The 15616-nt window shown below is 37.6% G+C and overlaps 1 protein-coding gene across 2 annotated transcripts in view; it reads right to left on the reverse strand.

Moving 5' to 3' along the window:
* LOC117216992 (adenylate cyclase type 6) overlaps nucleotides 1-12166 on the reverse strand; it is a 90246-nt gene extending 78080 nt beyond the window's left edge. Inside the window, exon 1 of one of the 2 annotated variants that reach the window (XM_033464221.1) lies at nucleotides 11816-12165. The gene's annotated coding sequence lies outside the window, so the exon portion shown is untranslated. Of the gene's footprint in view, nucleotides 1-11815 lie in introns of both variants that reach the window. The other variant, XM_033464223.1, reaches the window with a different exon arrangement.
* Nucleotides 12167-15616: the final 3450 nt, after the last annotated feature.

The raw sequence follows: 15616 nt of genomic DNA on the forward strand, positions 1-15616 counted from the left end.
CGCAGGTAGGTTAATAAGAAGGTAGCAAGTGTTGCTTTTAATTGTTGACTCATCGTTGATTCGTATAATTTGGTCAAATTCACACACTGTTACTACAAATCGAGCAAAGCGTCCGGCTACTCGTGATATATCGGTGTATGATCAATTTAAACATTTAATTAAAAATGTAATCAATTTCAGTTAATTTGTAGATGTAGCAAACCTAATTGCGAGCATTTGGTCGTACAGTGTGTATCTCGTGATATAGCGTTCTTAATAATCCAGCCAAAAACAGTTCTATCCATAACTCATGGCAATAACCGTCGAGAGTGGACTTGTGCTGCTTTTGGAATTCATGGCTTGAATTTTTCATAGTATCGAATAATACATGGTGGAGTATCGGTGGAGAATGAATGAACGACGAGAAAATTACGCTGCGTGTCAGAGCACAGTCACAGAAATAGAAAACGAACGATAAGAGAGGAAGAAATAAGTAGACAGAACGAGCAAGTTCTATTTTTATTTCCGCTTGGAATCGTCGACCTGATGCACGAAGTGTGTACACTTTTTATTCTCCCCCTCGTTCTATTAACGCCTTGTCAACGATGCATTAAGGTATTTGTAATGGAAATTAGCCTTTCTTTCTTACAGTTGCTCTGAAATCTTGACAATACTTTATTTAGTATATTATCCTTACAGGATTCAATTTTCAAGAAGATTTGCTTTACCAAAATGGAGATATTCGACTTCGAAGTTGAACATTTTCAAAACTCTGTCTACGTTGAAACACGTTGCATCGACACTAAAGCCTGATTCACGCTACGAGCCTAAGGTACAGACACAGATCAGGATCGATTGAAATCTGAGATTTTACAGTAAAACTAAACAATCAGATCCCGTGGCAATCTCTTTCATTTTTATTCGTTCAATCGAAGCGGGAACAATGTCATTTTCCAAGAATAATTTAATGAAAATCATGCTAATTTTGGATGAGGATGCATAAGATGGCTAATGCGATATGTTTGCAGCAGTAACGTAGTAACGTGGAAGTTTGCAGGCCATTTTTTTCTTATTTCGATCCACAATTTCATTTTGTCAGGTGGGTTTGTAATATATTTTGCAATCGAAATCCTATAGTTTGCTGCAGGTTCCTACAAATTCAATTAAACGCTCGTCCTCCGTGTTCCTTTTCGACCGTTGACCGCAGTCTCGACCGCTAGCAAACCGACGTTACGGTCAACAGATTTTCATTTGGTTTGGTTTCATCTGGAATATGACTTTCGTGTCTCAGTGTGTTTTAAGCCCATTGTCCACGAAGCGTCGCTTCATACACGCGTATCAGATGTGTCGATGCTAACAGCGAGTATGCGTGCGTGTAGTGGTTATTATAAAGTAACGTGCACCTGTTCGCGAAACAGCAACGACCCGTTTTCGTTGCTATGCATTTTGGAAGAATTATTAGAAATTTACAGAGGCGAACCGTGCTTGCGGAACTTGAAATCCAAAGATTACCATCGTGTAGAGAAAGAAACGTCGTATTCAAAGTTAGTAGTCGAATTAAAAGAGTTTGGCACTTCTGCGGATAGAGCAAGCACAGTAAAGAAAATAAATAACATTTATTGGTACACGTCGTTCAACGTATGGTCGTATAACACGTGTAGGTATAGTTACTCTTGCTAAAGTACCATAGGAATAAGTAGACACATGTAATAGGTTCACACGATCGCGGGTAGGGACCGTTTAGGGAACTTTGTAACTGACAGACTTACCGAAAAGTGTGTAGCTGGCTTAATGGACCACGCTTGCGCCTTTACGAAGCGACGCGACGTTGCCGCGTGGACAGTGAGACTTAAGCCGACTTTACACTGTGACACTTTGGAGAAAATTTGGAGAAGTATAAATTTGGCTTTACTTTTAAGGAATATTGTCGCGCTACAGATACCTTAATACTTGGCTGACATTTTCTGCGTCTTGCATTAATCTCTCCCTTCTAAAATAAAGAAACGATTCGACATCCGTTTTCAAATGGCGCTATGCACGAGGAAACGAAGTGGCGTTAAAAATTAACGCACGCCGCGTGTCTTGAATCGATTTTCGTCCATCAGTTACCTGCACTACAGCGTATAGACATTAGCCTGGTCTGGAAAATGGTTCTCGTATTATTATCTTTGACGATAACTCATTTTTCAGTTCTCATGCTTTCTCTGTGAATGAGGGCAGTTGATTATGAATCATTGAATTTTCAGTTGCAATATTGCGAGTAAAATTTAATATTGCATAATTGCAATCTAGTATAGTTGCATAGCTATAGTTTGTGAGAATAGGGGATCGATCAATTTAGAATCTTTATTTCCTAAAACAAATCCAGATTCTATCGTATCTTACAAATTTGGAATTGAAACCTAGATAGCACACGATGTCTAAATTCGAAGTCTATCTTACATGTATATTTCAAGTCTTAACTGGTTCGAACAGTACGAGCATGAAAATTGCAATCTGAAACTTTCAGCATAACCACCATGTTTTAAAGGGTCAAGTAACCTAACCTCATTTTTCGTGTCCGCGTGCCATTAAACTAATTAAAATAACGGAAAACTAAAGAATAGATGGTGTCAAAGTTTCCTCAAACGATTAAATAAGTAGGCAGCTTTCTTCTAAATTTGTATATTCTTTTAATATACTTAACCTCGCTTTTTGGCTACATATTGCGTCTATCGAAAATTTAAGAATCTAAGAATAAAAGTACTCGGACATTTGGAACAGTGATTTGTTTTCTCGTAAACAAGTATCTTAAGGTCATCTTGCAAACTGGGTCTATGAGTGTCGGGAACAATTTGTCTCCTACTTATTTCGTGAAATAATCCATGAAAAGGGAGATGTAATAGCGAGGAAACGTTTTAAAGAACAGCGAACAACCGTGGACGAACGGAAGAATTGTCTGCGGACCTGAGGCTCGATTGGTAGAGTAGAATAGAGAAAAAAGGATTTTCGATATCGAGTGGCAAAGGCGAGCCGCTGTCGAGTGTTCTCGAGGGCCATTCAGAGATTCCAATTTGTCCTTCGTGTCGCCCCGACGTTGCACAATAACCCAAGAAACTCGGAGAAAAAAATTTACTAGCCGCTTTCTATACTGCCGAAACATTTGCATAAAGGAGCTATCCCTTTAAAATTCTCGCATTATTTATTTATTTATTTATTTAGCAAGAAGATAGAAGAGTACTTATTCGTGAGATTACCTTTAAAAAGTTGCAATCGTTCAGTGAAATAGAAGTAGTGTGTGGTAAATGTACTAAAAACACGTAGTACCACGTTTTTGTCATTCCTGTTGTATCACATTTACATACTGAATTACAATTATGAACAATGATACATCTGCAAAGATAAAAATATTTATTAAAGAGACGCTTAGAAATTTGTTTTCCATCCGATAAACATCAATCGTCTACTAATATAATGATAAGAATTGTAACGTTTAGTATAGTAATTATATGTGTGTTTAATGTCGGGCACGGTAGTAAGAAGGAAATGGTTGAAAATGAAATCAAGCGGCTTATGGGATAAGTATCGAACGTGTGTTCAACAAGTGTGTCCCATGCCCATGCGATCAAGCAATCAGAACAGCATCCATCGTTGACACACAATTACGTAATAAACGAGGACAGGGACTAGCATACCATACAATTCCCATTACCTCGTCAGGGATCAATGAAAAAATTGTAGGAAATTGGGCTAATTATCGCAATCGGGTGAAACGACGCAAAATCGAGTTCCAGGTATCTCGTTATCGCGGTGTCATCATCCTGGAAGAAGAAAAACAAGGGAAAACTTGGATAGCTTTATTAAAATTTCAAATTGAACTCTGAAACTCTCTACACGTTGTTACAAAATCTGTTTCGATACAGTGAGAGGAAAAATTCACTTTTGAACTTTTTTAAGGTTGCCCTCAGGCAATGAATAATATTGCCAATATTTCAGAGATTCTCAACGAAAATGCAGTTCGTCAATAAATATTGGAAATATTGTATTCGCGATACATATTAATCTTTTCATTTGAAAACCTTTATTGATAATATAGAGGATAGCCCACGCAGCTATTCCATGATATACGTTACCGATATATAGTTATAGAAAAATGTCAAAGGAGTAAGATGAATGGTTGAAAAATATACATCCGTAGGACCGTGTTCTTTTTTCATTTCTTTTTAGTGCAACGGTGCAGTGCAATAAACAATTGCATTATTTTTTTAAACGGAAATGCATACTTGTTTTTACGTAAGTAGATTCCTAGCGTTGTATCGTGGTCGCTGCTGTTTTTTGAGGTTATGGTGATCGTCACTAATCGATCATGAAGTTGGCGTTTCAGATAGATCAGTACCAACCAAACAATTGTGCGAAAAGTAGGGGAAATTAGATCGATTAAAAGTAACTATACGCAAACGCTTGAAAAGAGTACTAGAACTTTTGCATAGATCTAATAATACATCGATAATTGATTAGAACAGATCGATGCAACCGCGTAAATTGATATTCCTTAGCGACATGTACGTAGTAATACATCGTTGTTATAGTTCCAATCACAGAGAATCCATGGCAATTAGTCGAAAGGGCAACTCGACTTCCGGTTGCCGTAGGGCAACAAATCGAATGTCATCACGCCTGCAATTATCCTGGGCCTCCCCGTGAGTATGTACACTGAATTCAGAGGTATTGCGGTTTTGGTCGGTAATGACGCCACGAAAATCTCAGCTAGTGGTTAACGATAATCGATAGAGTATAACGAAGTCCCTAGTTTGATCATTTTCCACGACAAACACTGGCAACCCAATGTCTGGGTTGGCAAATTTTACTAGAAACCACAATTTCCTCTGAACACTTCGATCCTCGTCTTCGTTGATCCAAGACGACGCGATTTTCTATTCTTCTTGACCTTTTAATATCGAATTTTAGGATTTTGGTCATTGAGATTTTGGTTTGAGAATTTTTGGGAAGATGAGGAATTTTTTAAAAATGTTACTAGTCCCCTCACGAGTTTTTGATTGCTCGAATGTTGGTCATTGTTTAGAAAATTTTGATTTCAGCAACTTTGCAGGGATCTTTTCAAAATTTCACTCGCTATGATCGGAATGATGTTGTTTGAGCTACGTTAAAGCTACGTTACTTTAATGTTTCGCATAATCACGTTAATAGTGCAGTTGTTTGCATAGGATTGATTGTCATCGCCTATCGAAGCGTTTCGGTGTTTCGTTACAGATTATTCATTATTTTTCTGTGTCGCTATTTCCTCGACGAATTTCTCTGTATACCCGTACGATAAAAATAAAAATATTCTGCTCGTGTTGCACGAATCAGTACACTCGTTTGATTGCTGTCCTCCAATTACACACGACTCTGCGTCCAAAACACGAGATTTGATTATAAAAGAGATTGCCAAGGACCAAACGAAGTGGTTAAATATCTTCGATTATCGTTCGGTATCTATCGTTCGAGACCTAAGAAGAAGAATTCCACAGCTCAAAAATCGTTCACCGCATATTCCTCGTCTTGGACTTCAAACAAGTCCCTAGATCCTTCCCCTAACAATGAACAAGTTTAATTTCCTCGTTGTTATGTTTGGTTACAACGAGCCTAATTGCAGAGTAGATTGGGGAACGGTGGAAAAGCAGCAGGTGGAATCGATCAAACCTGCACTGGCTCACAAAGGGTACGATTAATTGACAGCACTGAAAATGGGCGATCGAAATTCTCGTGTCGTGTGCTATTCAACATAGCAAATAACGATCCTCAAAATTGGGCATGCTAGCTGTACAGTTAGTGATTTCCCTGGAGACCCCTAGATGAGAATGGTAACTAGCAAATGTCCCTACAAATGCCATTTCTCTCACCTAACAAATGAATAATCAAAGCAACAGTTATCTTTTTACTAAAATCTATGTAATTACACTAAATTAGGTTTCAGCTAGCTCGAGACACGAGAAAAGAGTATCGCATTTCAATTAGTACAACTATCCTTCATCGTCGTCTCAAAAGAAGAAATTACAGAAACTAGGGTTAATTTGACTCTGGCCTGGTTTGATTTAATTCGTGAAACGGGAAAACTGGAAATTGAATTCCGATTGATATATTTAAAAAAAAAAACGTTTGACATTGCAAAACTTAAATTAGCTATGGATTAGGTTTGAAGTAGTTGGAGATACGACAAAAATCTATATTATCGGTATATCTTGTCGAAGGTTGTATTTCAGTTATTTTTACGATAAGAGTGGACGACGGTGATGAAAAGCGGAGAATAGGAGGAATCAGGTAGCACGTGTTTATTTATTCATGTTCACGTAACCAGTGCCAATTAAGATCGAACGACAACCAGCGCAGGTACCTTCATGGTCGCGGAGGAAGCGTCGCGTCGTCTGATTAAAGGCCGCCCTATTCCACTGGCCGAGACACAAGAAACGTTCTCTTCACTCACTGCCGATCCGATCTGCTTCTAAATTACCGTCACGCGACGTCTCGATCAATCGTCTAGTAATATTTACGTAACTTTGAAAAACAGCCTCCCCTCGGCGAAATCTTAGTAAAAGTTTGATAAGTCTATGGAAATTGTCGTGCCGTGAAAGTATGCGGCAAGTTTATAGGCGGTCCATTAAATTGTTTGCTACTCTGTACAAACTTCTTCAGAATTTATCACTGTTCTTACGACAGATTCTTCGAAGTAGCTTTAACACTGATTTCCTCAAATATATCTGGGGAATTTATTTCGGTACTTTTAGTTAGTAGAATTTCGTCATTGTTTCTGTGAAATTTTTTTTAGAAAGGTGCTTTCGTCGTTGTTTTCTCCAAATATAGGGAAAATTCCGAAGGAAAATTTTCGGAATACAGGGAAATTGAAAAGAAAATTTCTCAAATATAAAACTGCAAAGGGATATTTGTTCAATGTAGGGAAAATTTGGAATAAGTTTTCCGATAGAGAAACAAAAATTAGGGGAAAGTTAGTTACGAGACTTCGGAAAATTTGGAAAAATCAGATTTTATAATTCAATCTACGTTATCGCGTTCCTTTGGAAAAATCTTCTAGAAATTACTTTTGCTGCTGCTTTCTCCTCATACATATAACTCGAGAGGTTACAATTTTGCGAGTTATTATAATTTCATTCGCAGTCGATCGAAATTCAGTGAACGACGTTTATCCGAGGGAATAGGACAGCTTGCTGAGCTCTTGGGTAACTGCTGATCCTCGAAGAATCCGGATGAGATTTGAGAAAACCAACGTGTCGAAAGGAATAACGACTCGTACATCGATATCATCCCTTTCATCTCGACACGATCGTAAAAATCAACTCGTCTGACGCTAATCTTTTTCCTGCCTTCTTTATGGTCACACGCGCACGTGGATAACTCGGTCATCTAAATATCAGCGTCTTAAAATTCAATCTCGAAGTATTCAAGAGAATAATCTAATTCTCTGTACATTATGATTACACCGCGGATTGTTTGCGTATATTAGACAATTTTTAGGTTATGTATTTATTACAATTAACTTAGGTATTTATAGACGATTTAAAGGTATAAAAACGTATAGAATGCACATAATATACGTGAAGATATATGAAATATCTAAAGAATGATATTTAGTATAATATTCAGTAGATTAAACAATTTCATATACACAATTCTATTTCCTCGATTAAATTCGTAGAAGTATAAATTTGCATGAATATCGGTAGTCCAATTTTGTTTAATGACAAAATTACTAGAAAATTCCCTATAATTTGAATACACCCTGCAAAAATTTAGATTTGTTTCTAGAAAAACACTGTGGATGTTTACGCTATTATGGCCAATTTAAAGATACCAAAATGCCTAGGCACGCGAACACGCGTAATACGCAAAAACATACGAAATCGTCTAAAGTACGATATTTGGTAAGTGCACGTGACGATATTCAGTAGATTAATCTATTTCATATACGGAATTTTATTTGCTCGATTAAATTCATAGAAATATAAATTTGCGTGAATATCCGCCGTCTAGTTAGCATTAGTAACGAAATTATTAAAAAATCCCCTATAATTTTAATGGGACGAGAATTTTTGCCCGGTGATTTATTCGCAAAGGTAAGAAAGCGTAAAAGTGGATTCGCCTCAGCGTGTAACGTGGAAAACTCTTGAAAACAGATTTCAATGAACAGAGGAAGCTGCAGTTCTGCGTGGGCGGTCAACATTATGCTAATCACGCGAACCGGAAACGGTCGACAAAGGTTTCGGTTTCGGGCTTAAATATTAAACCCGGATCAAGGGGGCGGCATTAATGACTGACAGGTGCATGAATAGCATTACACCGAACAATACTGCATACCTATGGCAATACGCTACCATAAGTTGGCAGGATCCTCGTTTAAATATGACAAATACGATATAATCTATAATCATAGAATAGGAATATTATAATAACGCAATACAATGTTAATTGTAGTATTAAAATTAAGATATAAGAAAACAATTTATACGAACTTTAACTCAAAGGAGAAAGTAACACAATCGTAAGAAATTAATTTTCAAATGGTATCTCAATATCTGGTTTTCTTCTTTAATAACATTAAATTATTTCTTACGGTTGTATTACATTCTTTTTTAACTTAATGTTCATATAAAGTGTTTTCTTTATCATTGCGGTCAAGATTGTTCATATGAGTTGTTTTAATAGTAAAAAATTTATATGAACTTTAAAATAAAAAAGAATGTAATACAACCGTAAGAAATTAATTTTCAAATGATATCTCAATATCTGTTTTTCTTCTTTAATAACATTAAATTATTTCTTACGGTTGTATTACATTCTTTTTTAAATTAAAGTTCACATAAATTGTTTTCATTCGTCATTGCGGTTAAGATTGTTCACATAAATTGTTTTCATAGTAAAAAATTTATATGAACTTTAAAATAAAAAAGAATGTAATACAACCGTAAGAAATTAATTTTCAAATGATATCTCAATATCTGTTTTTCTTCTTTAATAACATTAAATTATTTCTTACGGTTGTATTACATTCTTTTTTAAATTAAAGTTCACATAAATTGTTTTCATTCGTCATTGCGGTTAAGATTGTTCACATAAATTGTTTTCATAGTAAAAAATTTATATGAACTTTAAAATAAAAAAGAATGTAATACAACCGTAAGAAATTAATTTTCAAATGATATCTCAATATCTGTTTTTCTTCTTTAATAACATTAAATTATTTCTTACGGTTGTATTACATTCTTTTTTAAATTAAAGTTCACATAAATTGTTTTCATTCGTCATTGCGGTTAAGATTGTTCACATAAATTGTTTTCATAGTAAAAAATTTATATGAACTTTAAAATAAAAAAGAATGTAATACAACCGTAAGAAATTAATTTTCAAATGATATCTCAATATCTGTTTTTCTTCTTTAATAACATTAAATTATTTCTTACTGTTGTATTACATTCTTTTTTAAGCTAAAGTTCACACAAATTGTTTTCATTCATCATTGCGGTTAAGATTGTTCATATGAATTGTTTTGATAGTAAAAAATTTATATGAACTTTAACTCAAAGGAGAAAGTAACACAACCGTAAGAAATTAATTTTCAAGTGATATCTCAATATCTGCTTTTCTTCTTTAATAACATTAAATTATTTCTTACGGTTGTATTACATTCTTCTTTAAATTAAAGTTCACACAAATTGTTTTCATTCATCATTGCGGTTAAGATTGTTCATATGAATTGTTTTCATAGTAAAAATATCAAAATTAAATGACGTATAGCTAGATGTATATAATAGTTAGAGAAACCTGGATGTATTGCTTACAGCAATCACAAGGATCCTCTACTGAATCGTTTCTGTCGGTGTATCCTACCGATCAAACGCGTAATTCGTTCGCTTTTCTCTGATGAAACCGAGACGTAGATTCTGTGCTCTTCGTTCCTTTTAAACACAATTCCATACGTTTTGCATTATGCATATCTGCTGTATCTTGCATACGCTCTGCATATCGTATACATATTTCGCGTAGCGGATGCTCTATGCAGCCGAGTCTGAGCTTCATCTTTAAAACGCTTAGAGACACGAAAATGTTTCCACGGAACGAAACGAAACACCGATGCGCGTTTCTGAATTTCCTTCGCTTAATTTTACGCGCCGATGCCCGCTGAATGGTGCGATCGTTGCGGTTGTCCTCGACAATTTGTCTCACTTACATCGTTCAATACGATCTTTTTAACGAAAATTTAATATTCCTTCGGATTCACTTGCAGATATTATCGGAGGCCATAAAAGAATCGCAGGCGGCGGGGATTACCTCTAACCGGATCGATCGTCGCGACCATCATCGTTATCGAAAACTGGAAAAATATAGAAAAAAAAAGAAGAAAAAATATACCCGGCATGTTGGCTGGCAGCAGGCTACGTAACGTAAATTTGAAATCGAAAATAATTCGTTTGAACCTGTTCGACATATTTTTGGGACAGGTGAATTTTTATCCTCGGTTTTACTCTCTTTTTTTTTTACTAATTGCCAATTCTGTGTCGAAACCTCTGCAAACAAATAATTTTACCTTCTAAATGGTCGTAAGAGTCAAACCCAAAATCACGTTTTCTATTATTATACGTAGCCGCGATTACTATCATCGAGAGAATAATAATAATAATTTTCTAATTAAAGTATATTCCTTGTCAACGATAGATGAGTGATCCCAACACTTTCGAAGGATGATCCTTGTGATGTTCAGTGTTTCTTGTTTGCTTCGGATCAGTCTGTCTTGACGGTTGACGACAGATCTCGGATTTAACGAGCATCGACCAATTAGGGTAGTGAAAGGGACGTTATTATGGTTGTCGATCATAAGCCAATAATAGAACGAAGGCATACGCGTTCTACCGCTGCTTATTCGGGCCATTATGATCGCAGACGCGAATAGCCGACTGCCAATTGCAGCGAAAACCGGGTTTTCCCCCTGCAACCATGTCTAGGTCTATGTAACTTTGACGAGGCGAACTGAAACGATGACATAATCGTGACGGGGTTAGAGCACCGGCTGAAGTATTAGAGAGCCGGATGAAACGACAGAACATGCTCCGGACTGTTCTCCACATTTTAAGGAAACTCGCTTCTTCTTCGCGTAATTTCGATGATTCAGTCGAATAACAGGGACCGTTTCGATGAGTAACTTTGTTCCGTGCGAGTTCTTTCTAAACCAGCCAAGTCGAACGAATTTACGATGATGGACGAAAGAAAGTCTAAAATCGATACTTGTAAATAAGTTGATTGTAACTTCAAACAAAAAATGTCCACCCGATAAAACAGACATTTTCGTTTGAAATTGTTACAGTTTTCTGTAATATCGTATTTATTCGCCAACGAGCGAAGTTGCAATATTTAGATCGTTCCACGTAAACGTGCGAACGATAAGAAGAAAGAAATTGTATCTGCGCAGTCCTTTCACCAATCACATTAACATTTCCTAGGCACTTTGTTCCATCTCCGATCGAATAGAAACGAAATTTGTTAGCGACTGGCTGTTGCATTAGGCTCTAACACAAAGGTTTAAAAATATCCATTTGTAAACTGTGTAAAAGTAAAGAGGCTGAAACAAGACGAACGTCAAACGCGACTGGGTCACGAAGGATCAAAAATGACCCGACTAAAGTAAATTCCTGTCGATGAATTTTTAACTGCGATTTTTATGACCAAACAGAGATGGACGTAGCTGACAGGTCAGCGGCGCTCATAATCATCGATCAGAACGAGTGCGTGCTCGCGAGGGACGATCAACGAATCGTCACGCTAATCGACGATAAAACTCGAGCATTCTTACCTTCGCTCGATGCTCGATCTTGACACGTTTTTGATTCCCGGCACTCTTAGGCCCCTTTCACAACGATTCCTCCTCCGTTTTATCAGACTGACTGATCAATCTTCCACGAAGATCCATCCGATCTGCCGCGCTCTTTTCCAGCTTCATCACTATCCCTTCTTGTCAGATCCTTGCGAAACCTCACCAACTGCTTGCTCCGTTCCCCAAACTCAGACTCCAGTCCCTTTCCGAGATTTCACACGAGATCCTCCTCGTAATTTCCACCTCCACACCTGTTCACTCAAAGGATCGATAGCTCTAGCCGATCAGAAGCTAAAAAATGGTCTTTCGAGGCGTTTTCTTTTGATTTTAGTTTGTCTTGAGGAGCCTTTGAAGAGTCTCTGCAGAGCTTGGTACGAAGGATCATGTTAATATTCGGCGTAAGTGTACATTTGGCGAAATGGGAGGCCAAAACTGTGAGGAATGCTGGCCTGCGGAGAAGAAAGCGATGATCTGGACGAGGAATGTGGATCAATCACGGACACACGACAGGAACAAACGATCCAATTGCATACAGCAGCTTGGCAATTACAGCTTAAACGAGCCAAGGCCCCTCGACGCTCAATGTTCAGCCTGGTAACAGATTTGCCTGGACTTGGCCTCATCTGCCACTGTCTGACTCCTCTTAAACCCTTCAAACTCGATTCTTTGACGAATCTTCTCGTCTAACAACAATTTTTCGCAGCTAATTATCGATAGGTAACAGTTTGTCGAATATATCTTAAGACTATCGAAGAGAGATACTTTGACAGATCTTCTTCTTCACAGAAGCGCTTCGCTGGGAATCTTCCTTGATGAATCGGCTGGATAAATCATGATCGAAGGATTCGCAGAACTGAGAAGCTTCAAATTTTGTTTCCCCAGACAGTGAGACCCCTGTCAGGATCGCAAGAAGCTCGGAATCTCTTGGAACTCAGCCAATCATTACGAAATTATTCACTTCCTGCATCTTGGATTCTTCGGATGACAGCAAGTTGCAAAAATTCAGCAGGTAACTAGAAAAATAAAACTCAATTCTCCAACTTATTTCCGTATCTCTACAGAGATCTCTGTTCCTCACTGAAACGGTCCAGAAAGTTTCAAGAATGCCAGCAACCCTAGAATCAGAGGACCACCATAGGATTATCGCACGGTGTCCCGTGGTGCAGGTGTGAAGCCATGATCGATCAACGAAGAAAGGTTTGTCGAGAGTTCGATTGAAATATTCCTCGTGGTTCTACGAAGAAATCGTTGTGAGGACACACTTTCTGGAGGAGAGGAGCGCGACGCGTCTCGGACAAGTGTCGCGCGCAGACTAAACCTTCCGGCGCGGCTTCCGCGCGGCTTTCAGTACGCGTACTGTGCGCAGGGCTCGACGTGCGTCCCACGCCTACAGCCCTGAGCCGAAGACACGCAACCCCCGACTGAAGATTAACCAGTCCGTCTTGGTACGGCCGCTGAACTGACGCCTATTAACCAAGTGGAAACAATTATTTCCTGCGTTGGAGTGGGATACAGTTCTATGGAACCAAAGATTTACGCTTTGTATTTGCTCGGGCATTGCGGTTTTTAGCAAAGCTACGACGACGAACGTAGTTTAGGTTGGAGAATGGTTTGAGTACTGATGTCTGGGTGTTGTAGAGGGAGAAATTTAGATGAAAGTGAGAATCGATTGCAGGTTTCTTTGCGGATTAAGCTTTTGCGGGAATTCCAGTAAGGACTTGGCAGATCTTGGATGGAGAATTCTAAAAGTCACATAGATTCACAGAAAGACCAACCACAAGGCCGAATAATGCGACGAAAGCGATTCTGTTCAAAGGGAATGGACTAAAATGCATGTCCCATGGGATTGTTTACCACATTTGGCCATATGGTCGATTTTAAATATAATAGCCAGGTTAAAGAAGTCTGCTGCTTTAGCTGATCGTATTAACCCAGTTCTTATCGATTCCCCTCAGGGTTTGGTTCACAATGTGTGTTGTGCTCCTTGTCGTGGTTTACTCTTTCCCCTTTACCGGCCGAATTCAATGAACATCCCATTTCTGATTGCTACGCTCCAATTTCATACGCTCTCCCTCTCCGTTCCTCGGCTTTGAAGCTCCTTCTAATCGCAGACTGTACTACAAACGTACTATTTCGTTTTTCTGCCATTCCTTTTCATGCTGCGTCCTTTAAAACGTTCGCCGATCGTTCAGGACATACTCAAGACTCCAAATATGTGCAATATCCTTGAAAATTGAAAGTTCAATTACAGTGGGCAGTTTTAATAAAAACAGTTTGATTTCTCGATAAGGTTTGACGAAAGAGCGAGGTTAGGTTTGACTTTCAAATTTGGAGATGGAGTAGTTTCAAATGTAAGGGGATTAAAACAGATATGTCAGAGAGTTGTTCATAATTCAGCCAGGTTTCATTGAAACGTGAGTATCTGGTTACCGAAATTGCCCTTTCTCGCGACTCTGCTGCGAAACTTTGAGAAGCTCTGCAATTGGCGAAGTTTACAATCGACATTATTCTTGCATCTCTTTGCCGTGAGGAGTGAGGAGTGAGGAGGAGGATCGCCGTGGGAATACTGTTTCAAATTCCGCTTTGTCTAAGTCCCGAATAGAATTTTAAAGCCAGTGTCAAAATCACCCTACCCCGTGTCTTACGACTTTCCTTGAAAATGACAGAGAGCCGGGAGAAATTGTATCCTCGTTGCTTCGTGACGTCTAAGATCTCAAATTCGTGAAAATCTGATGGTAAACTGTAAAATTTAAAAATAATGGCTTTTCCCGCCAAATGCGTGTTTATCTGTAAATGACGATTATTAAAACTAAATAATTGCTTCTTTTCAGTTCCCGTTTCTGGATGTCGTTTGCAATACCAAATTTGCGAAGGTTAGGTTAGAATCTTCAAAATTTGCGAATGAATCTCGTTTCTAAAATAATCATTTTTCTCACCATACGAGAAGAGCAATTTATCTGGATTAATTAATCTCATATCGAATTGTACAATGCTAGATATTCGCGAGATACAATCAGAAATACTTTTTCATCTGGATTAATCAGTTTTCAATTGAATACGCAGCGATACGAATTTTCAGAGCGCGTAATTGAATTCTCCTGTCGTCGATGAGATCATTCATTTTTCCGTCTTCGCAACGAGTTATTAACACAGACATACGAAACAATTACTTGGAAACGAAAGAAGATCTGCAGGCGACATTCGTCAAGCTGCAATTAACAATTCATAATTTTCACGATTAATTCGACGAAGAGTAAAACGTATCCCCCGCTTTATCTACGCCAGTTACAATTACATCCATTGCGCATGCGTGATACCAGGACCGTTCTCTCCTATGGTGATTTATTGCACAGTCAACTTTGAAATATTTAAAGACGTGTTATTACAACAGTTTTATATTTAAAAATATATATAATACCACGAAGAAAGATATTTTTAACAAATTATTTCATTTGATGAAATTGCCAAAAGGATTATTTATTGTAAATTTTATAGAATGCTACCGCTGGAGAACAATGTACAATGCAATTAATGTAATTATAAAGTGCTTCACTTTTAACAAAAATATTTCGGTGAAAAAGGAAATATTGGATTATAAATCAAATTTTCAATTTTATTCGTTCATCAAAAATTAAACACATTGTCCAGCTTTCACAAAGGAATGTTTAAAAATTTCACAGAATTTATCTCTAAAAAGAGGCAAGTCTTACAAAAGCAATTATAACGCTGTCAAAAAATATCTAAATTATAATGAAATATAGGAAATAGACATTTAAAAAT

Source organism: Bombus bifarius, unplaced genomic scaffold, assembly GCF_011952205.1.
Source record: "Bombus bifarius isolate JDL3187 unplaced genomic scaffold, Bbif_JDL3187 scf7180000007974, whole genome shotgun sequence".
Lineage (NCBI taxonomy): Eukaryota > Metazoa > Arthropoda > Insecta > Hymenoptera > Apidae > Bombus > Bombus bifarius.